Source organism: Pinus tabuliformis, chromosome 8 (genome assembly GCF_031772625.1).
Source record: "Pinus tabuliformis cultivar Carrire ecotype Pingquan chromosome 8, CPIR1, whole genome shotgun sequence".
NCBI lineage: Eukaryota > Viridiplantae > Streptophyta > Pinopsida > Pinales > Pinaceae > Pinus > Pinus tabuliformis.
In genome coordinates this window covers 1,505,534,049-1,505,555,032 of record NC_142294.1, presented here as the reverse complement: position 1 = coordinate 1,505,555,032, position 20,984 = coordinate 1,505,534,049, and the positions used below count along the sequence as shown (strand labels likewise).

General features: G+C 36.8%; 1 pseudogene; it reads left to right on the top strand.

Annotated features, from left to right (window-relative positions):
* Window positions 1-20,984, top strand: part of LOC149241564 (chloride channel protein CLC-c-like) — a 65,973-nt pseudogene that overhangs the window by 13,945 nt on the left and 31,044 nt on the right.

Below are 20,984 nucleotides of genomic sequence, written 5' to 3'. Positions count from 1 at the left end.
CTGTTTGTATCTACCCGCGCTGACATGGCCTTTTCCATTATGTCTTTGTGACGTCGGCGTGCCAGACTAGTTATGCACCCGCGCTGATCCAGTTTTGGTGAATTTGTTCCAACAGCCAGCCTTCTAGATAACTCCAGACTTGGTTGTTGGCCTTGTGAGTATCGACTCCCTTCTATGGCATGTCTGTTCGACCCTTTGCAACCACTTCCCTTAAGGATAAGCTCATCCTTCCACCCTTTTAGGAGGCTCCTTCTCCTATATAAGCTTCCACCATTACCATGAGCAGCTAGTTTGGAATAGCTTGGATTGTGTAGAGCTTATAGTGCTCAGATTGCTGCTACTATAGGTATTGGGTGTGATAAGTGTGGAAGTGCATGATAGCTTAGGGAAGGTTGTTTTGTGTTGTTTGTGTGAGAGAGAGATATCTCTTGTCTTGGGAGAATTATTTCCAAAGGTGAATGCTTGAGACACTTGCTGACTGGCCCCTCCTGAGAAGGTTACCGACGTCAAAACATTTGGTTGTACTCTTCTCTGCTTGATCAATAATAGATGACTACTATTATTGTTCCATTCTCATTTGTCTATGCAATGGTTAATGTGAATTACATCCTTTCTGACTGATGTATGGTTGCTTTTATTAGATTTCACGCTTGTGTTTGTTTCCTCTTCGTGTGTGCAAGTATCTATTCGCGGAGATCGCGGAGGATCGTGACCAGCCAAAGCGAAGGAGCGAAGGTGGTATCTCTTCATCAAACAGCAGCGCTGGAATCCAAGTAGGTGCTCTTTACCTCTTGTTTAATTGCAATTAGGAACTTGCATAGTAGCATTGACTGATTGTTGCTAGACCCACTCTGAGCTAGTAGGGATCGCCTCTATCCGTAGAGGGGATTTACCTCTCCAACAAACAATATCCACTTTGATGATTTCCATCATTAACTAATAACATAGAAATTTCAAGGGAAGCAAATCACAATATCCCAGGGAAATGAAAACAATCATTATGCTTCATTGATGACATGCACACCTAAAATACCATTTATTTTTGTAATCTGTTTCAGGTGAAGAAGTCCACAATGGCTTGAGCAGATGAACTCTTGTATGTTATCATATTAAAATAGTCTCATGTTCCAGCTTGATTTAGAAGCACTCCTAAAATCTCATCCTAATCATACTGCACCAGTTCTTTTGTCCTCCCCAATTCCAGATAACCACCATGTTTCAAGCATTTGATTGAAAATGTTGCAGAAGGAAGTAAAGGAATGTGAGTTTTTACTAAAAGATCGATTAATATCATTTTTTGTCTAGGCACAAAGTGGGCTCTAATATGCATGTATATTTGTACCCGACAATGGGGGACCTAAGTGATGTACTAGCACTTCATCATTCTTCATATATCATAATCCTCACTATACAAATTTGAGCTCCTCATTATCCTAAATCAAGTAAAATATGCAAAAATCCATTCTAGATGGAAAAGGGTGATGCGAGATAGAAGAAATTGGTGAGAGACTACTTCTTCTTTGCTATTATCTCATCTTAAATATTGTGGGGCCAACATTTTATTGTTGTTTCCTCTTATGATATTTATATATGATCCTATCAAATATTTCTATTGCAAGGGTTTATAACTGAATGTCATGGGTAATTTAAATTCTAGTTTATGTTGGTTTAAATGCTAGGGATAATCTACCTACAATCATGATTGGATTATATGAGTTTGAAACCTTCTTCTATATTTTTGAACACTAACACTTATGTCAATAGACAGTCTATTGTACCTCTTTTAGCATGTATCACTCAATTTTTCCCTGTTTGTCTGCACTCTTAGCACATTGAGAAAATGATATGTAATAAATGTCAGTGGAATTTTTCATTTGTAGATTTTAGGTAGCATTTAGGCATTCTCTAGTTCCTTAGATGTAGGTAAGGAGGGACCTCTTGTGCATACTGGGGCATGCATATCATCGTTGTTGGGGTAGGTGAGCTCTTGATCTGAACTTAAACAAGAATGCAATAAATCACATATATAACCATAAATAGAGAGATGCGACAAAAATAACACTTCATTTCATTAATATCAAATACTGAAATATGCTTACAAACAGAAATGGAAATAAACTAGCTTGGGCGATGGTAGCTTATCTTTGAGAAGAGATGTGGCTTCTACATGCCTCTGAATTGTGTTATAATGAGGCTCAAGGGCCTATTTATTATTGAACAATAGGGAAAACCATAAACACACACAAAATCCTAACTGTAGAAGATGGAACACCAAGAGTTTGTGGGCCCCGTTGGGGTTAGTTGAGCAGCCAACTTCCTAGGGTCGTAACTTGGTCATATTATCTTCATTTGGCGCATATAAGACCTTGTTGGAAATATCTCTTTGAGTACTAGAATATTTTCAAAATTCCCCTACCTAAGGATATAAGGTGGTTACAGATCTCAAAAAAATGTCGTTTAGGGGGTCAAAACTGCTTCGGAAGTTTAGGACTCGAAAAAGCACCTAAAAATAGTAAATGTTGCAATAAACAAGGAAAATGCTAAAAACAAACTAGAGGTCTAGGTAGAATAGGTGGGTGGCCACCAATATGCACCTAGATCAGTCCTCCCTCCTTAGGAAGTAATGGTCCCCATTGCATGTAGAGCCTCCAGGAGGTGAGGAAGTTTTTGTTGAACACGGTTCCTATTGAACCACATGCCTTGGTGAACCACTTGCCTACTTTGACAACTTGATATAGTTGGATCCTCTATTGGTGAGTGTTATTAATATATGTATCCATGATATGATTAGTTGTGTCATGTCCCATGTAGTCTAGGTTTAACTATGTTGGTGTGAGTTGTTCTGCAATGTCATATGTGTCCAACAATGGTGGAGAGTATGGCCGAAGGTGGTCTACATTGAACACTGGGTGCAGAACAGGGAATGATGGAATGATGAGCTCAAAGGAATTGTCACCTGCAACATTGGTGATGGTGTATGGCCCATATCAGAGCGGGTGAAGCTTGTAGTGGGGTCCAGCGAGGCACTCCTTCTATAAATGTAGCCAAACTTTGTCACCCACCTAGTGGAACCCAATATTGATCATGGCACTGCTTGTACTTAGCATTGGCTATGTCCAATATATCGTGGACTTGTTGGAAGATGTGTTGAATGTGCTCAATGAAGTTGTTAACCTTGTCAGATTTGGACTGGATGTGAGCTTAATCTTCCCGAATGGCTACAAATGGTATGGCCACATCAATAGGAAATAATGGCTGAAATCCCAGCCCTACCTGAAAGGGGTTGTGGCCCTTTGAATTGTGGGGAGATATGGTGTAGCTCTACTAGGAATAGGGGAGGCTTTCATGTGCATGGATGATTTGAGTTGTACATGCATGGGATATTGAAAATAACAACAAGAAATGTTAAAAATAGAATCCAAAAATTCTAATTTAATTTGTCCTTGAATTAAATTGTGAATTAAAATTGTAATTCTTTTCTCATAGAAACTTGTAATAGTTAACTAAGTTAATTTGACTTAGTTAACTCAGGAATTTCGAGTTGGACGTGTTTTGGAAGTGATGTATATCTTCTCCCTAAGTTTTAGGGGTCCATGATGAGTTTAATTGTGAGTTGTAATTAGATAAGTCTGTTTACTAAGTTATGTTAAGTTAAACTAGTTCTAACTGTTTGTGGAACTAATAAAGTATTAACAGTCAGTTGGTGCATTGGTGCATCCACAAGTGATACTCTAGTTAATTGAAGATTCCCTCATGAGAAACTCATGCATGTTAGTTCAGAGAAAGACCTAGTTGAGACTAGAGTGTAGGGACAGTGTACTATCAGTTTTACGATTTACTGAGTTGTAAATATCATGCATGCAATAAGAGAAGGACCTAATTTTGGATTGTGCAATTATGGATGAGGAATTTCCCTTTAAATGCAGGCTAATTCTCTCAGGAATTGTGCAAAGAATTAGAAGCTTGGAGGCTTATAAATTTGACTAATTATTGGCCAAAGGAAGTCATCAGGCAAAGGATAGGAAATACTTGTGCAGGTTAAGCTCAAGGTTGAGCAGAGCATATTATGTTCATCCAAATTCTTTGACCAAGGGGGCAAGGAATCAGGGGTTTGGAGAGCAGTAGAAGAGGCTATAGATTGGATTGAGCTTTCTTGTGAGCAGGGATATTGATCATATTAAGTGCTGGGACTGTTCTTGTGAGAACAAGAATTGTATTATCATCTTGGATTTATGATTTAATGCAATATAGATAGTGGGGGTTTTCAGCTGAGGCTTTCCCCAGATACATATTGTGTTATGTCCCATTGATTTATCTTCTACTTGTTCATATTGTTTTAATCGATCTACTGGCTTCTGCTGGTTGAAAGTAGAAGTATATTCTTGTCCCGTGCTTTAGTAAATTACATGATCTTGTGAATCTACAGGTAATTCTACATGGTATCGAAGCATGATTTTTTTTTGGGCCGCCAGTTTGCAGAGAAGATCTGAATTTTTGTACAAAATTTTCTGAAAAAAATAGAAGACCCAGATTACTTGCGAAAAAATATCCAAATTCAAAAAAAAAATCAGCCGAATTGATGCTTGGATGAAGAAGATATCGTTGATTTAAAATCAACATTTTTTTTCAGAAAATTCCGTGACGATGGGACAGATGAAACAAATTGGTGTACTAGCCAAGAACCTGTATGCACTTGAGGTACAAGATGTATTCCAAGAATTTAGGAGCAAGGAAAAGGTTAGAGATTTGGTGGTTGAGAGGCAGAGTAAATTACCTCTCAACAGGCAACCCCAAAAGAAGCCTCAGAAGCAGCTTTAGGAAGTTGTGGAGTAGCCACAACTAGAGCAGCTACGAGGAGACCGAGTGGAGGCATCCAATCATGTAGAGACCTCCAATAGGGGGGGATTTCGAACCATGTGGCCAGAGGGATCACATGAAGCTATACCTTCAGGTGTGAGGTGGGGTGATGTGAAGTGATAGTCCCAAGAGGGCTGAAATTGGATAGGGTCCATTAAGAGGTTTTATCTCATGGATCATACCTTGCTACGGGAACCCAAAGTACATAGTAGCGGGAGGAATCAATGGGATTGATGCAATCAGAGATCAGAGTGACAAAGGCTAGAGCAGTCAGATACTGATGAGCATAGAGAAGGGTTGACAATACTGTAGAAAGGCAGAGTCAACATAAGCGCAGAGTTTTCAATTGACAAAGGAAATTTTATTAGAGACTTTGATGACAAATGCATCATACTGATTCAGGTTGGATGTTTTATTTTTTTTATGAAGTTCCTGTAGGAACAACACTAGAGAGAAGTGTTGCATGCAAAATATTCCAAAGGCTTGGGATCGGGATCAAGTTGAATTCCTTTCTTGTTGACAGGGAGTGTTGAAAATAGAAACAAGAAATGTTAAAAATAGGATCTTAAATTTCCAATTTAATTTGTTCTTGAATTAAATTGTGAATTAAAATTGAAATTCTTTTCTCATAGAAACTTGTAAGAGTTAACTAAGTTAAGTTGACTTAGTTAACTTAGGAATTTCGAGATGGAAGTCTTTTGGAAGTCATGTATATGTTCTCCCTAAGTTTTGGGGGTCTAGGATGAGTTTAATTGTAATGGCAGAAGTGTCCTCAAACACGTAATTTTATTAATAAAAAAAAAACAATTACATATTGATTTTGCAAGAGTTTAGATCCGAACAACAAAACACTCTTGCAATGAGCTATTTATAAGCTCAATTTCCTAACTACCTCTAATTATGGATCACTTATTAAATAACAAGTGTCCACTTACAATAAATATTATTCAGAACAACTAGCTAACAAATCTCGTAAAATAGAGCCTAAGATACAACACATTTGGAGAGTCATATCTTGTTACAACAATAGACTAATTCTAAATGTCTCCATAAATAATTAAATATTCTAGAATAATAATTATTAATTTAATATCTTAAATTAATAATTATTTTATTCCAACTTTATAACCTATGATAATATTTTATTTTTGGATCATCTAACATTCCTCCCTATGATCCAAAGATACATTACAATAGATACCAAGTTCATCCTTGAACTTAGTAAATTTTATTCTGCCAAGCGGTTTCATGAAAATGTCAGAGATCTAATCTTCGGAAGGACAATAAACTGGCTTCAGGACATCTTTGGCAATGGGAGATCTGATTTGATGATACTTGGTGTCCACATGCTTTGTCTTTGAATGAAAAATTGGGTTCTTGGCAAGTTTGATGGCTGACTGGCTATCAATGAGTAATGATGTAGGTCTTGCTTGAGAAATGCCCAAGTCCTGCAAAATTTTGTGCAACCAAACAATTTCACACGCTGCTTCCCATGCTGAAATGTACTCTGCTTCTGCTAAAGAAGTGGCCACTGTAGCTTGTTTCTTACAACTCCAAGATACTGCTGCTAACCCCATGTTCATTAAATAACCTGATGTTGATGCTCGATCATTAATACTTCCAGCAAAGTCAGCATCTGAATATCCACCAAGTACAAAATTTTTAGTCTTTGTGTAAAGAAGACCAAAATCTTTTGTTCCTTGGATATATCTAAGAATTCTTTTGGCTGCATTCCAGTGGCTGTCTCATGGTTCCTGCATAAAATTTGAAAGCATACTGACTGCATAAGATAGATCAGGGCGAGTATTTGTCAAATAAATCATGCTTCCAATTAACTATCTGTAAGTAGTACTGTCAACCTTTTCCCCCGCTTCAAATTTTAAAAGTTTCAAGTTTTGCTCCATGGGGGTAAGAACGGGCTTGCAATCCTGCATTCCAAATCATTGAAGAACCTATGCTGCATATTTACTCTGAGAAATGAAAATATGATTTGGATGTTGGAAGACTTCAACTCCAAGATAGTAGTGAAGTAATCCCAAATCAGTCATCTTAAAACCTGCATGTAACTCCTTTTTCACCTATGCAATATGATCATCATTGTTTCCAGTAATGATCAAGTCATCTACATACATAACAAGAATCACCAGATATTTTCCCTGTTGTCGTACATACAAAGTATCATCAGATTCACTTCTTTGAAAACCAACTTTCCTAAGGTATTCATCCATTTTTGCATACCAAGCTCAAGGAGCTTGTTTTAACCCATATAATGCCTTGATCAATTTGCAGACTTTATGTTCTTTCCCTTCAATTTTAAAACCTGGTGGTTGTGTCATATACAGTTCTTCCTGTAAATCCCTATTGATAAAATCACTTTTCACATACATTTGATGAACTTTCCATCCTTTCTGAGCGGCCAATGCAAGTGTTAATCGAATGGTGATCCATTTAGCTATAGGAGAAAATGTTTTCTCATAATCAATGCATTCCTTCTGTGCAAAACCTTTTGCGACAATTCATGCTTTATACTTGTCAAGTTCTCCTTTTTTATTATACTTAATTCTGTAAACCCATTTGCATCCTATGGGTTTAACATTTTGTGGACAATCAACAAGTTTCCAAGTGTTGTTATCAATTACTGCTTGATATGCTTCAACCATAGCTTGTTGCCATTCTTTATGTTTTACTGCTTCTTTGTATGTGGAAGGTTCAGTAAAATCATTTTCTATCAAGGAAAAATTTCCTTCACTTCTGTGTGACTTTCTTGTTCCTATTTTAGTCTGTTCATCAGGTTTTACATCTTTCAAAAGTTGAACTGCCCATTTCAGTAGTTGTTGCTCACTTGTTTGAGATTCTAAGAAGTCCCCATTATTGTAAAGGGGATTAATGTAAACTAATGTTTGTTGTTCAGGTGAAGAGTTTGGAGAATCATTGTCAGAAGAACTGTTGCTGCTTGGAGATGCGGATGAACTTCTAGAAGACCCAGATGATGTTGTTGAAGTAGATGGATTGGATGACTCATATTCAGAGGAAGGAAAATCAAGTTCATACCAATTTGGTGAAGTTGGTTGACTTTTCATGTTTCCTTTTCTTTTACTACCCTTAGTTTCTAACTCGTGAAGAAGATTTTCGATTTCTTCAGCACTCTTACTCTCTGTTCCATCAAAAATGACATCCTTTCTCACAATAAATTTTCCATTGGTCAAAAGACAATACCCTTTCTTCTCATCAGAATAGTGAATCATTGTGCATTTCGAACTTCTTGATTCAAGCTTAGTTCTCTTTTCTTTCAGAACTAAGGCATAACATACTGATCCAAAAACTCAAAGATGTTTAACTCGAGGTTTGAAACCAAACCAAGCTTCATAAGGTTTGATTCCGTCTAAAGAAGTAGTTGGAGATTTGTTTCTTAAGTAGACATCTGTATGAATTGCTTCTGCCCAATATGTTGGACTTAACCTTTTAAAAGTTAACATAGATCTCGCCATTCCTAACAAGGTGCGATTCATTCTCTCTACTACTCCATTTTGCTATGGAGTGTAAACATTGGTAAGATGTTGTTTTATGCCATTATCACTGCAATAAGTTTTGAATTCATTTGAAGTGAATTCTCCCCCATTATCTGTCTTCAGAGTACCTATATTTTCTTTGACTTCATTTTCAACAAGCTGGCAAAAAATTTTAAACTTCTCAAATGCTTCTAACTTGTTCTTCAAAATGTAAACCCAAGTCATTCTGCTGAAATCATCAATAAATAGTAAGAAATATTTGCAACCACCGAATGAATTTTGTAGTGGTCCACAAATATCATTGTGAACTAGTTGTAGCCGTCTGTTTGCACACCATGAACTTGTTGGAAAACTCTCTCGACTTTGTTTTCCATAAATGCAAGCTTCACATTTTGCATTATCCTTTTTGAAAGTTGGTACTCCCTTAACCATCCCTTGTTTCTGCAATTGAGAAAGACTCTTAAAATTTAAATGTCCATATCTTACATGCCATAGTCTTATAGGTGAAATACCTGTAGTCACTACCCCTACAAAATCCGAATGCCTTGGAATAACTGTCCCTTTCATCCTTAACAGTTTTCCATCTTCATAACCTGTCATCACTATTTGCAAGCTCTGTTTGACTGAATTAATCTTAACTAATCCATCTTCCATAATTATCTGATGTCGTGCTTGTTGAATTGTGACTAAAGACAACAAATTTTTCTTAAAAGTTGGTACATACCATACATTTGAAATCATTTTTTCTCCAATGCCGGGGAGAAAAACTTTAACTACTCCTTTTCCATAAGGAGTATGTTTTGTATCATCTACAAGATAAATGGAATTAATTTGGCAATCTTGAAAATTCCAAAAAAAATCACGTCAACAAGTCATGTGTTGAGTTGCCCCTGAATCCAAGATCCACGCATCTTCATAATCACTTCTAAGACAGGATGAAAGTTGTAATGCTGATGAGGAAGTAAAAACATATTCTGAGTTATCATCATCTTGATCATTTGCAAATTGTGCTGAGTGCTGATGAAACTTGAGAATTTTATTAAGAGAAGTTCGACAATCTTCAGCATAATGTCCAACTTTGTCACATCTTCGACACACAATTTGACTTAAGTCTCTTCCTCTTCCTGAAGATTTCCCTCTGCCTCTGCTTTGACTTCTATTTTGAGGTTGTCCTCTACCTTGATTATTATTTCCTTGTCCTTGAAAATAGCCTCTTCCTTAATTGTTTCCTCTACCTTGAAAATTAATCATGCCTGAACTGTTGCCTCTATTAAAGTTGTTTCTTCTGCTTTGGCTTCGACCTCGACTTTGTACATTATGTGCTGCTTGATTCTGATTAAAATTCCCTTTGCCTCTATTTCTAGAACTGTCAGCCAATGATCTACTAGTGCCGCCTATGTGAAAAAGACATCTTCACAAACTTTCTTCTCTTCCCAAAGGTTTTATCATGTTGGGTCAACATTTCACAGAGCTCATCAAACTTTAGTTTCTCTAACTTTCCAATTAATTGTAGAATCTCCAAAAAATGTGTGTAGGAAGAAGGAAGTCCAACAATTAAAATTGTGACCATAAAACTATCATCCACTGCTGGAAATCCAACATTAATGATTTCCTGCCTAATATTCTTAAGTCTTGAGATATATTCAAGAACATCACCTCCTTCAGTCAATTTTTGTTGAAAAAATTTTAATTGTAGATCAACTTTCTTTGATTCAGGCTAAGTATCAAAGAAGTCTTTAAAAGTTCTCAAAGCAGACCATGCATCTGTAGCATTTTCTATATGGACATACATTTCATCATTGACAGAAGATTTAATGAGAGCTAAGGCTTTGGCATTCTTAACTTCCCATTTTGCTAGTGCAATTGCATCTGTGGGTTTATTCGGCTTAATATCACCATCACATATACCCTGCCATAATTCGTTATAAATGAGAGTGCTTTCGATGAGGCGTTGCCACGTTTTATAAGATTTTGTTCCTTCAAGTTTGTCGGAATCAAAAAACAAGTTAATCAACTTTGACATTGTAGTGTTGAAGCTTCGCACCAAGAAGCAGACTCAGAAGAAAAAAAATATCAAGATGGGCAACAAGGCATGAAACACACTACGCAAAAAAAAACGATCTATCGGGGCTTGGCCTTGACCCTCATATAGTCGTTAAAACAAGAGAAAAATGACTGAGCTTTGCACTTGGCTCTAGTCAATTTCTCAAATATTTACAAGGTAACTTTCAAAATTTGACTTTTACAACGATGCTCTTGCAAAACTTGGTGAATTATAGCTACCCCCCCTAAAACTAAAATTACTTTGGGTTATAATGTCACACTTATCACTCCAAATAAAATATTACAAATAAAATCTCCTTATTACTCAAAAAAATTACAAGTAAACTTAGTACTCCACAAATATTACAAACCTTATTACTCCAATAAAACATTATATAAAAAAATATATAATTTATCTCTCCAAATTAAAATATGCCTTATCTCTCCAAGAATTTACAAGATTAAAAAAATATTCCTTATCTCTCCAGCAAGGACTTTTCAGATTCACCTTTTAAAAATAAAACAAACACTGTTAAATGCTGGATTTTTTACCTGTCCTTTAGGCTAGTTCTTGACTGGCTGACACTGGCTGGCTGGTGCTAGCTAGCTGGCTCTCACACTGGCTAGCAGTGCTGCCTGGCTGCTATACTGGCTAGCTCTCACGCTGTCTGGATGTGTTGTAAATGTTGGGCAAAGATTCCTATGGAACCGACCTAAACGCATTGGGTGCTAAGGATTGGAAAGCCAGCTTCTACTCTGGATAAGAAGACCAATCAATTTTGATCTTGTGTACTTTGAAATGGGGTGCAGAGCCGTGATCTGTGTATCTCTATTATTATTAGTGGGAGTGGGAGAATTGGCTTGATGGATTTAGAATAGATGTGTCATATACCAAATATTATAGCCACGGCTATTGGAGGCTTCTTGTTATTGCAATGATGGCCTTGAAAATATTAAGGCCCTCTACCACCTAACCGAAGACCACATGCTTCCCATCCAACCACTTTGTCTTTGCAGTACAGATAAAGAACTACGATCCATTGGTATTCTTGCTGGCATTTGCCATCGACAGATTCTCGGCTTGGTGTGCTTCTTCACGAAATTCTTGTCAGGAAACTTGTTATCCTCAGGTCATCCCAGAATTTGACATAAGCAATCTCAACAACATGAATTGTTCCAAGGCTGCTAAACAAGCGATCCTTGAAGTTAAAATTCCTTTAGCCCGGAATAGGATGGCGATACTTATGCCTCAGGATCTCTGGGAATTTTTTCTCTGTTCTATGCTCTCACTCACCAGCGTTGATTTCACAAACAGACCATGCACAGTAGCATTTGCAGGGCGCAACTATGCAACAAGATCTCAACCAACTTTTGTGGCTAACCAAACACTCATTATCACAAGCTTTACATTTACATTGGTTCTCGACTTCAAAAAAGGAAGGCTGCGAAGCTTATTATGGAAAATAGATGGCAGCAAACACTGACAATCATGGAACGTGAATAGCAGTAAAAGAAATCTAATAATAATACACAAATTGATTTGCAGATTAAAAATCTAAAATCAATAAGAATTTTTTTGTTTGTTGAACACAAAACTGGACAATTTCATACCAATCATTTGCTGATCAATTCAATGGAGTTTTCCAAAAACTTGTAGAGCTGGAATCTCCTCCTCACATCCATTGTAGCATTACTAGAGCTCTGATACCACAATAATGGCAGAAGTGTTCTTAGACACGTATTTTATTAATAAAAAAAAACAATTACATATTGATTTTGCAAGAGTTTACACCTGAACAACAAAACACTCTTGCAATGAGCTATTTATAAGCTTAATGTCCTAACTACCTCTAATTACGGATCACTTATTAAATAACAAGTGTCCACTTACAATAAATGCTATTCAAAAAAACTAGCTAACAAATCTCCTAAAATAGAGCCTAAGATACAACACATTTGGAGAGTCATATCTTGTTACAACAATATACTAATTCTAAATGTCTCCATAAATAATTAAATATTCTAGAATAATAATTATTAATTTAATATCTTAAATTAATAATTATTTTATTCCAACTTTATAACCTATGATAATATTTTATTTTTGGATCATCTAACAAATTGTGAGTTGTAATTAGATAACTCAGTTTACTGAGTTATGTTTAGTTAAATTAGTTATAACTGTTTGCGAAACTAATAGAGTATTAACAGTTAGTTAGCACATTGGTGCACCCACAAGTATTACTCCAGTTAACTGAAGATACCCTCATGAGAAACTCATGCATGTTAGTTCAGAGAAAGACCCAGTTGAGACTATGATCTGATATTGAATGTTAGTTGTGTTGTGCTAATTTCAATTATAGATTTCTAAACATGTGCTTGCTCATTGATTCATGTGCATAGATTTCTTTACGTTGTTTGGTGATTCAAACAGGTAAATTTCATCAAGTTTTATGTGTCAGACATGAAAAAAATAACTTAAAAGACAAGAATTGAACAAAAAACATTCAAAGTACAACAAACCATCAAAGGGACATGTTAACACAGTGTTTTGATGAAGGAGTTCACCCTCGTAGGCTACATCTCCTTGGTCCAGCTTCCATGGTTTGGGCCTCTATATTAGCTCAATATGGAAAACATGTTTACAAAACTCTACTGCTCCTCATACCTGCATCAATGTGTTTAGAATGTCAAAGTTATCTCGGAACACTTTTTCCTGAACTGAATTTGGTCGAAAATTTCTCTAGTTATGCCTCTAATAGTTTTTGCCTTGAAAAGATCCTCCAAAACTAGAATGACTCTAGTTAGGGCCGCTAAATTAGGAGTTGGCACCAAAAATGTTGGAACCACCAAAACTTTGCCAGTTTAATCTCATAGTTAACTGTAAATTAGTTGAATGCTAAATCGAGATTAGCACTTAATTACATGGATAAACTTGGTCGTTTCCGAAACCGTTGGCGGCTTTCGTTAGAGGTGACACATGTCGTGGTTTGTTAACATTGTGGTTTCATAGTGCTGGCTACCAGGTTAGCTGACCTCCACCATAGCCATCAGATCCATTCGCATGGCGCTAACTGTTAGGGTCATGGTCTACGCTGGAGCCATCGCATTAACTATTTGCTGTGACATTGTTGCGTTCACATGGGGAGACCGTTACAGTTTTGGAGCCCAACGGTTAACATAACCATAACTGTTTGCAGTTATTGTCATTGGGTTCACATGGGGATGGATGGCGTACGGGATGGCCCTCCCCTAACCACCATACCAATAATCATTGCAATTTAAGTATGTATGGTCTGCTATAGGGGCAAGCAACAACTAGTAGTGGATTTGGTAGAAGGCTTTGGTCTGTGGAGGGAGGTTGCGAGGTCAAACCCCTGACGCCTCCAATAAATTTTTTCTCCATTATTGAGTCTACCTAGGATATTGGGAGGTGCCATGTGGTAGCCTCCAGGATTACCATGTGGCATTCTCCCATTGGTCCAAAACCAACTAATAGAACTACGCAACATCACCATCTAAAACCCAATACAAATATGCCACTTATCAAACTGTGATTGAATGTTGACCAAAGTTGACCCTGCCTAGTCACTTGCCATGTCAGCAGTATGAACTTTTGACTGTGTAGTGACGGGCATTTTTTTTGCAATTTTTTCCTATTTAGAAAAGTGAACAGAACTCAATAACTTCCTCATACGAACACGGTTTTCAGTGAAACAAGTTGCGTTAGGATTGTTTTTGAGCCATTCCGAGAACTTTGAATTTTGAGCTAAATACTAAGGACCTGATCATTCCTCCCCACTAGAAGCCTTTTGGACCCCAAAATATACTATCAGTTGTTCAGGAGGTGAGGGTAAAACTCCCTCGCCCTCTCAATCTACAACCATTTGGCTTTACAAGGCTTTTGTCCCTTGAGTCCCACTCTAAGGTATTTGACATCCCCTCTTTTCGAAGTTTTGGTTCTTCTGTCAAGTATGAGATCTTGCTGAAGTTCATCAAGATATTCTGGTGAGAAATCATCTATTGATGGCAGATGAGCCTACTCTTCTTGATCGTCAATCAAAATAGGTTCAAACAATCTCAAATTCTCAACATTAACAACAGGGTATATGTGCATATAAGGAGGCAAATCAAGTTTAAATGCATTGTTACCAATCTTTTCCAGAATTTTAAAAGGACCATAATGGATTGGCTTAATATTTTTACCTTCCCCTTGAAGTCTCTCTTTTCTAATATATAACCAAACTTCATCGCCAACTTGAAATTTGTGATCAACTCGGTGTTTGTTATCCCTTGCCTTGTAGCTGCTTTGACTTTTCTCAAGCTGTTCCTGCACTGTATGATGCATCAGCTAACTTTTCTCTATGAACTTACTTTCCTTATTGATGTCATTGTGACAATCGATGGTGACATCTTTCTCAAAGATGAAATCCAATGGATATCTTGGCAAGTACCCATAAAATGCCTCCAATGGCAATGTGTTTGTGGAAGAATGCTTTGTCCTATTGTATGCATGTTGTATGTAATGCAATTGTTCATCCCACAAATTGGGATGTTTTCTGTAATATCCTCTAAGAATATGAATGACCTGCTTTGTTGACTGCCTCAGTTTGTCCATCTATTTACATATGAAAGGTTGTACTCTTCTTCAACTTTGTGTCCATCATGTCCCACAAATTTGACCAAAAATTCCCAAAAAATCAAGAATCTTGATCACTTACAATAGAAGTAGGAAAACCAAAATGAACCCAAATGTTTTGGAAGAAAATATGAGTTGTTTGTTTAGCTATAATTTTCTTTTTACATGGTGTTAATATTCACATTTTTTTGAACCTGTCTACAACTACATACATGTAATAATGACCTTTCCTTGACAATGGAAGACCTCCTAGAAAATCCATTGAGATACTCTCCCATGGACGTTAAGGTACTGGAAGTGGAGTGTACAATACAAGTTTCCTATTGCTAGGCTTACTTGTTGCACACAAATAAAATCCTCTTATAAAACGAGAAACACTATCAAACATGTGTGGCCAATAACAATACCTTTGGAGATTTTCTATTGTTTTGCCTACACCAAAGTGTCCACCAATCAATGAAGTGTGCACCTCCCTTGTGATATTCTTTCTTTCTCCCTGTGGAATACATAACTTGCCCAAAATGATACCAAAAACTATTATGTACATGATAATCCAACTCTTCAATTTGGTTTCCTTGACTCAAGCTTGCATACACATCTTGAAAGTCACTATCATTTGCATATTATTCATTGTAACTTTCATGCAAAACATAACTATGCTTGAGTATAACAGATGAATTTACAATATGCCTTGAAAGGATAGCAACTACCTTATTGTAGATTCCATTTTTATACTTGATAACCAAATGAAATTGTTGTAGAAAACCCATCCATCTGAAATGTTGTGACTGCTGCAACTTTGACTGTGACTGTAAATAATGCAATGGTTGATGGTCGGTATGGATAATGGTAACCTTTCCCATCTAGTAGTGCTTCCATTGTTGACACTTTGTACCAAAGCATAAATTTATTTTTCATAAATGGGATAGTTAGTTACAACCCCATTAAAATTTTCATAATGAAATGAAATGGGCTTACCATGCTGCATAAGAACTACTCCCATGGCATAATCACTAGCATCCATTTGAATCTCAAATGGCTATCTAAGATCTAGAAGTGCCAATGCCGATGCTGAACTGATCTTCAGCTTCAAAGCATCAAATTCTTTTTGCTATACATCTCCCCAATGGAAGACATTCTTCACACTTGTCAACGCATGTAATGTTGGCATTATGATGCATGTGTTGTACTTGATGGCAACCCACTCATAGAAGAACATCTCACTTATTTATAACTAGATGAATCTACAAAAAAAATATTAGATGTGACTGAATGCATGGGATGCAGGGCAGCCCAAAGGAATCAGATGATAGTTCAGTAATGACGAGTTAGCTTTGCCATCAAGTCCAAAGGGGGAGATTGTTGGCATTATGAGACAGGTGTTGTCCTTGATGGAAAATCACACAGATGACAGATCATAGTGTAGTAGGTCAGTAGCAAAGAGTTGATGATCAGACTACAAAGAATGAAGAAAATAAGGTATACGTAGGTTACTCTTATCAAAGTCACGTATACACGCAGGATCATAGATCAAAAGGTGCGTATGCGTATACACGGACTTTCATGCAAGGGAAGGCGCGTACATTGGGTTTTGGTCCATGGTATTAAGTCCTTGGTATTTGGACCTATGGTTTTGGACCATGGTATCTCATCATAAGTATTGATCCCAAGTATTGGGTCCATGGTATTGTTTTATTATGGTTTTGGACCGTGGTATTGAGTAAGGCCTCAGACTATAAAAGGAGAAGAAGATCATTAGGCAAGGGCATGGAAAAGACTTGAATATCTGATGAAGTATGAGATCCAGTATGTAGGTAAAGGGTTTATGATGCATTGCTTGATCTGAGCTAAGGAGGAATCTCACCGTTTAATGAAGAACAAGATCTAAGGATAGATCGGGATCAAATGGTTTGAAATGAACTATCTCTATATGGTTGATTATGCTTGTTCTAGATCTGTATACTGACGCATGTAATGTTCTGAACTGGGTATAACTTAAGTTTGAAATAGCTGCAAGTCATGATTGAATATTTATAGATCTGTACGCGGGTTGGCTTTGGTGAAAGCACGTATGTACGCGGGTTTGGTTCATTGTAGTAGCGTATACCATTTGAGCTATGATGTTTGAAGTTACAGCTGGTTCTGGTTGTTGATAAGTTTTGATGATTGTTTAATGGTGTCAGTATTCTGCATATTCTGTTTGGTTGATTGTGTTTAGCTTCAGTGGTGATGGATGAGATCTAATAATGGATCAGGATCATAATGACTCATATTTATGTGATCTGATGGACTAGATCTGGTTTCTAACACACATATTATCCTTGCATATGTAATAATCTGGATATCTCTGAAGTCAAGAAGTGCATCAAGTTATAAGTAATTGATGATATATACGTTGGTTCACTTTGGTGAAGTTGCGTATACACGCTGGTTCAGCACTTCCAAGTAGCGTATGCACTCTGATGCATAATTTTGATGATACAGTTGGATATGAATATTGTTGCAGAGTTCAGTGTTCTGCTCTGTGTTCTAGTGACTGCAATTTTTGTTGACATGGTTTCAGTGATTCAGTATTGATTGCTTTTGTGCTTCAATGATATTGATGGGTCCAATATGAAAATTGGATGAAACGTGGCCTTCAGATCATAGTGTTGTGCTTCAGGAGTATCCAGTCTAAAAATGTATGAAATGTGGTCCCTTGAGGATGAAAGGAGATTGTAGGCAGGCGCCTACATACTAGTACATCAGCTAGTACAAGAGCAAAGGGGGTGGTAGCTCCCTTCCAGTAGCAGCTAGAGAACGAGTGAAGATTGAATCATTCAGTAGGCAGGCACCTACATATTAGTAAATGGATCAGCTAGTACGAGAGCTAAGGGGGTTGTAGCTCCCATCAAGGAGAGTCTGGAAAACGAGAGAGGGTTGTAGCCCTCTGCAGGTAGAAGCTTGCGTATTGGTATAACACTACACCAGTACATAACTATTGTAAAATGAGTTTCTTATTAAAAGAAGATAGAGATGACTTGCAGCAGGTGGTTTTCGCCCACATTGGGTTTCCACCTTATATCATGGTGTTCATGTGTGCTTCTTGTGTGTGATGATCTGTTTTATTTTACTGCTCCTGCTTACTATACATATCGTTAATGAAGTTATGAAGCACTAACTAAAGATCAACATTTAATGGATTAACTGAATCATAAGTATTCTAGATATATGCTAGTTGAATTAGACACAGTTGCGTATACACGCGGGTTCCCTTAATTGAAGTAGCGTATATGTATCTAAGTATGGAAATGAAAAGGTTTATTGATTTGATAATACTGATTCACCCCCCCACCCCTTCTCAATATTATTTCCAACAATTGGTATCAGAGTAGGTCCTCAGAAGAAGCTTTATCGCTTGAAGGAGATCCATAGAACAATGGGAAAGAAGCTTAAGAAGAAAGCACGTGAGAAGGAGAAGACATCTCAGAAAGTCTATGACAGTGGGAGCATCGATTGGGGATTATGTGAAAGAAGCACTTCAGGTTTAGAATCACTTCAGAATGAAGATGAAAAAGATGTATCAGGTATGAATTTGTAATCCTCTAGTATCCTTCCATGTGAAGATGATGAAAGTGATAGCGAAGCAACTGAATTTTCTCTTATGGGTGAGCAAGAAAGATATCAAATAGAGGCAGTATTTAGAAGGCTTACAAACAAAATTAGAGAACAACAAGACATATTGAACAAAAGGGAATGTGCTTTCAAAGAAGAATTTACCAAACTAAAAGCTCAACTAGAGGAAGGAAACAAGGTAAGGAAGTTACTCAAGGATAAGGAAAATCAATGTCAAAAGTTGCAGGATGAAGTGACATCATTAAGAAATGAAGTAAATGAAAGAAGCACAACTATCAAGAAACTCAGAGATAGATCTAGTTACTATGAAAGGCTTGAAGCTACGATCCTCTCGCTAAAGGAAGATCTTGAAGAATCAAAGAAGTAGAATAAAGAACTACTCCAAGCTCATGAAAAACAAGAAAATGAAGTTCTTGATCTAAGACATCAGTTGGAAGAAGGAAGAAATGTTGAAGCAAACATGAAGAAGCAGTATCTTGAAAAGGAAGAGCAACATCAGGTTGAGGTAAATATTCTAAAAGATAAATTAGAAGAAAAAGATAAGCTCTTACGATTTCAAGATAGTACTAAGATCTTGGATGATATTCTTAGTAATCAAAGGTCTCCTGCTATCAAAGATGGTCTTGGTTTTCATAAATCTGTTCAAGAAGAATCTAGTAAGACAATGGAATCTAATGTAAAATCTAAAATGCTCAACAAGGAAATGAGAGGTCAACCCCATCAACAACCAAGGAAAGAAATTCTTCAAAGAAAATCTTTTACTCCTCCAATGAATAAGGTTGAATGTTATGTATGTCATAATCTTGGACATGTTGCAGCTAGATGCAGAAGAAGAGTGGTTCAAGACCGTCATGCAGAAAGATCATCACATTCCAAGTACTTTAATGGATATTGCTTTTCTTGCAATATGTTTGGTCACAAAGCTGCTGATTGCTACAGGAGGAATATGAAACGGGTAAGATGTTATGCATGTAACAAGCTTGGACATATAGCAAAGGAATGCAGGAACAAAGTATGGGAACCATACCAAAAGGAGAAAACATCATCACGCTTAAAGATATGGAAGAAGAAGGAAGTACAGTCAGAAAGATGTGGCACAACACAATGTACTCAGACACAACACAACACAGACATAACAAACTCAGGGGGAGCTGAAAGTGTAAAACTTTAGTGTCCTAAATCTCATATGCAAGTTTCATAAAGGGAAGTCGTGTATATATGCGAGTTAGAAACTGCATAGTTGTGTATATTTCAGTCTGAGGAAAAGCAGAAGGGACAGGCTCAGAAAAAGGGTCTAATATGATTCAGTCTATTATTTGCTCTGTTTGATAATGGTTACAATCTACTAATGATGTGTGGAAATGTCTTGATACTCATAAGATGTTTAGAAGTGTTTTTGATCCTAACTTGATGATGATAATGTCGTGATGATCAGATCTGACAATAGACAGGATGGCACAAGTTTAGGGGGAGCATATGCTTTTAAATAAAGCATTGTTGGCATTATGGGTAATAGTCCTTGGTGATGATTCTTATATGGCGAAATGATATATCTTGCTATGATGTGGTTATGAGTTGTCCATGATAAAATCTCATATGATTCTTGGGGTTACATAGTTGATGTTCAGATCATATTTGTGGTTTGATTCTCAGATGGTGCACATATGATGCTTACATGGTGATCTTCATAAGGATAAGGAGAAGTACAAAGCTTGAATACACAACTTCATTACTTGATGATGCGTCACTCATATGATGCTATCGTCATATGCATAAAGATCATATAATATAGTTATGATGTAAGATTCCTATAGTTCTTGGTACTCATGTGGATGAGGATTGTTAATGTTGATGATATAAAGAAGCCTTGACAAAAGATCTTGAGCTCAAGATACATAGTGCTAGATACATGAATGATTACTCGAAGTTGCATTGTTGGAGACATGATGATGATGAGCTCTTACCTATATGTTGATAGGTTGATGCTTACATATGTTGATTGATGCAGATATTCCCAAGTGATGATACATGGATGATCTTGTTGATAAGATGGCTATGGATTTTTACACATATGATATAATTTGAATGATTTTATGATGATGAGTTGATATCTATATGCAGACATACCTTGTCATAGGACATTTATAGGTTGCTGATCTGGAAATGGTTGTACGTGAGTTTCATAAGGAGTATCTGCATATATACGCTTGTTTCTGTGGATACAGTCGTGTATATGTTAATTTGAAGGAAATCAGTGGGCCAAACTCAGAATGAGAAGAGTCTAATATGGGTCTGACAGAAACCATCTGGCATAGATGGAA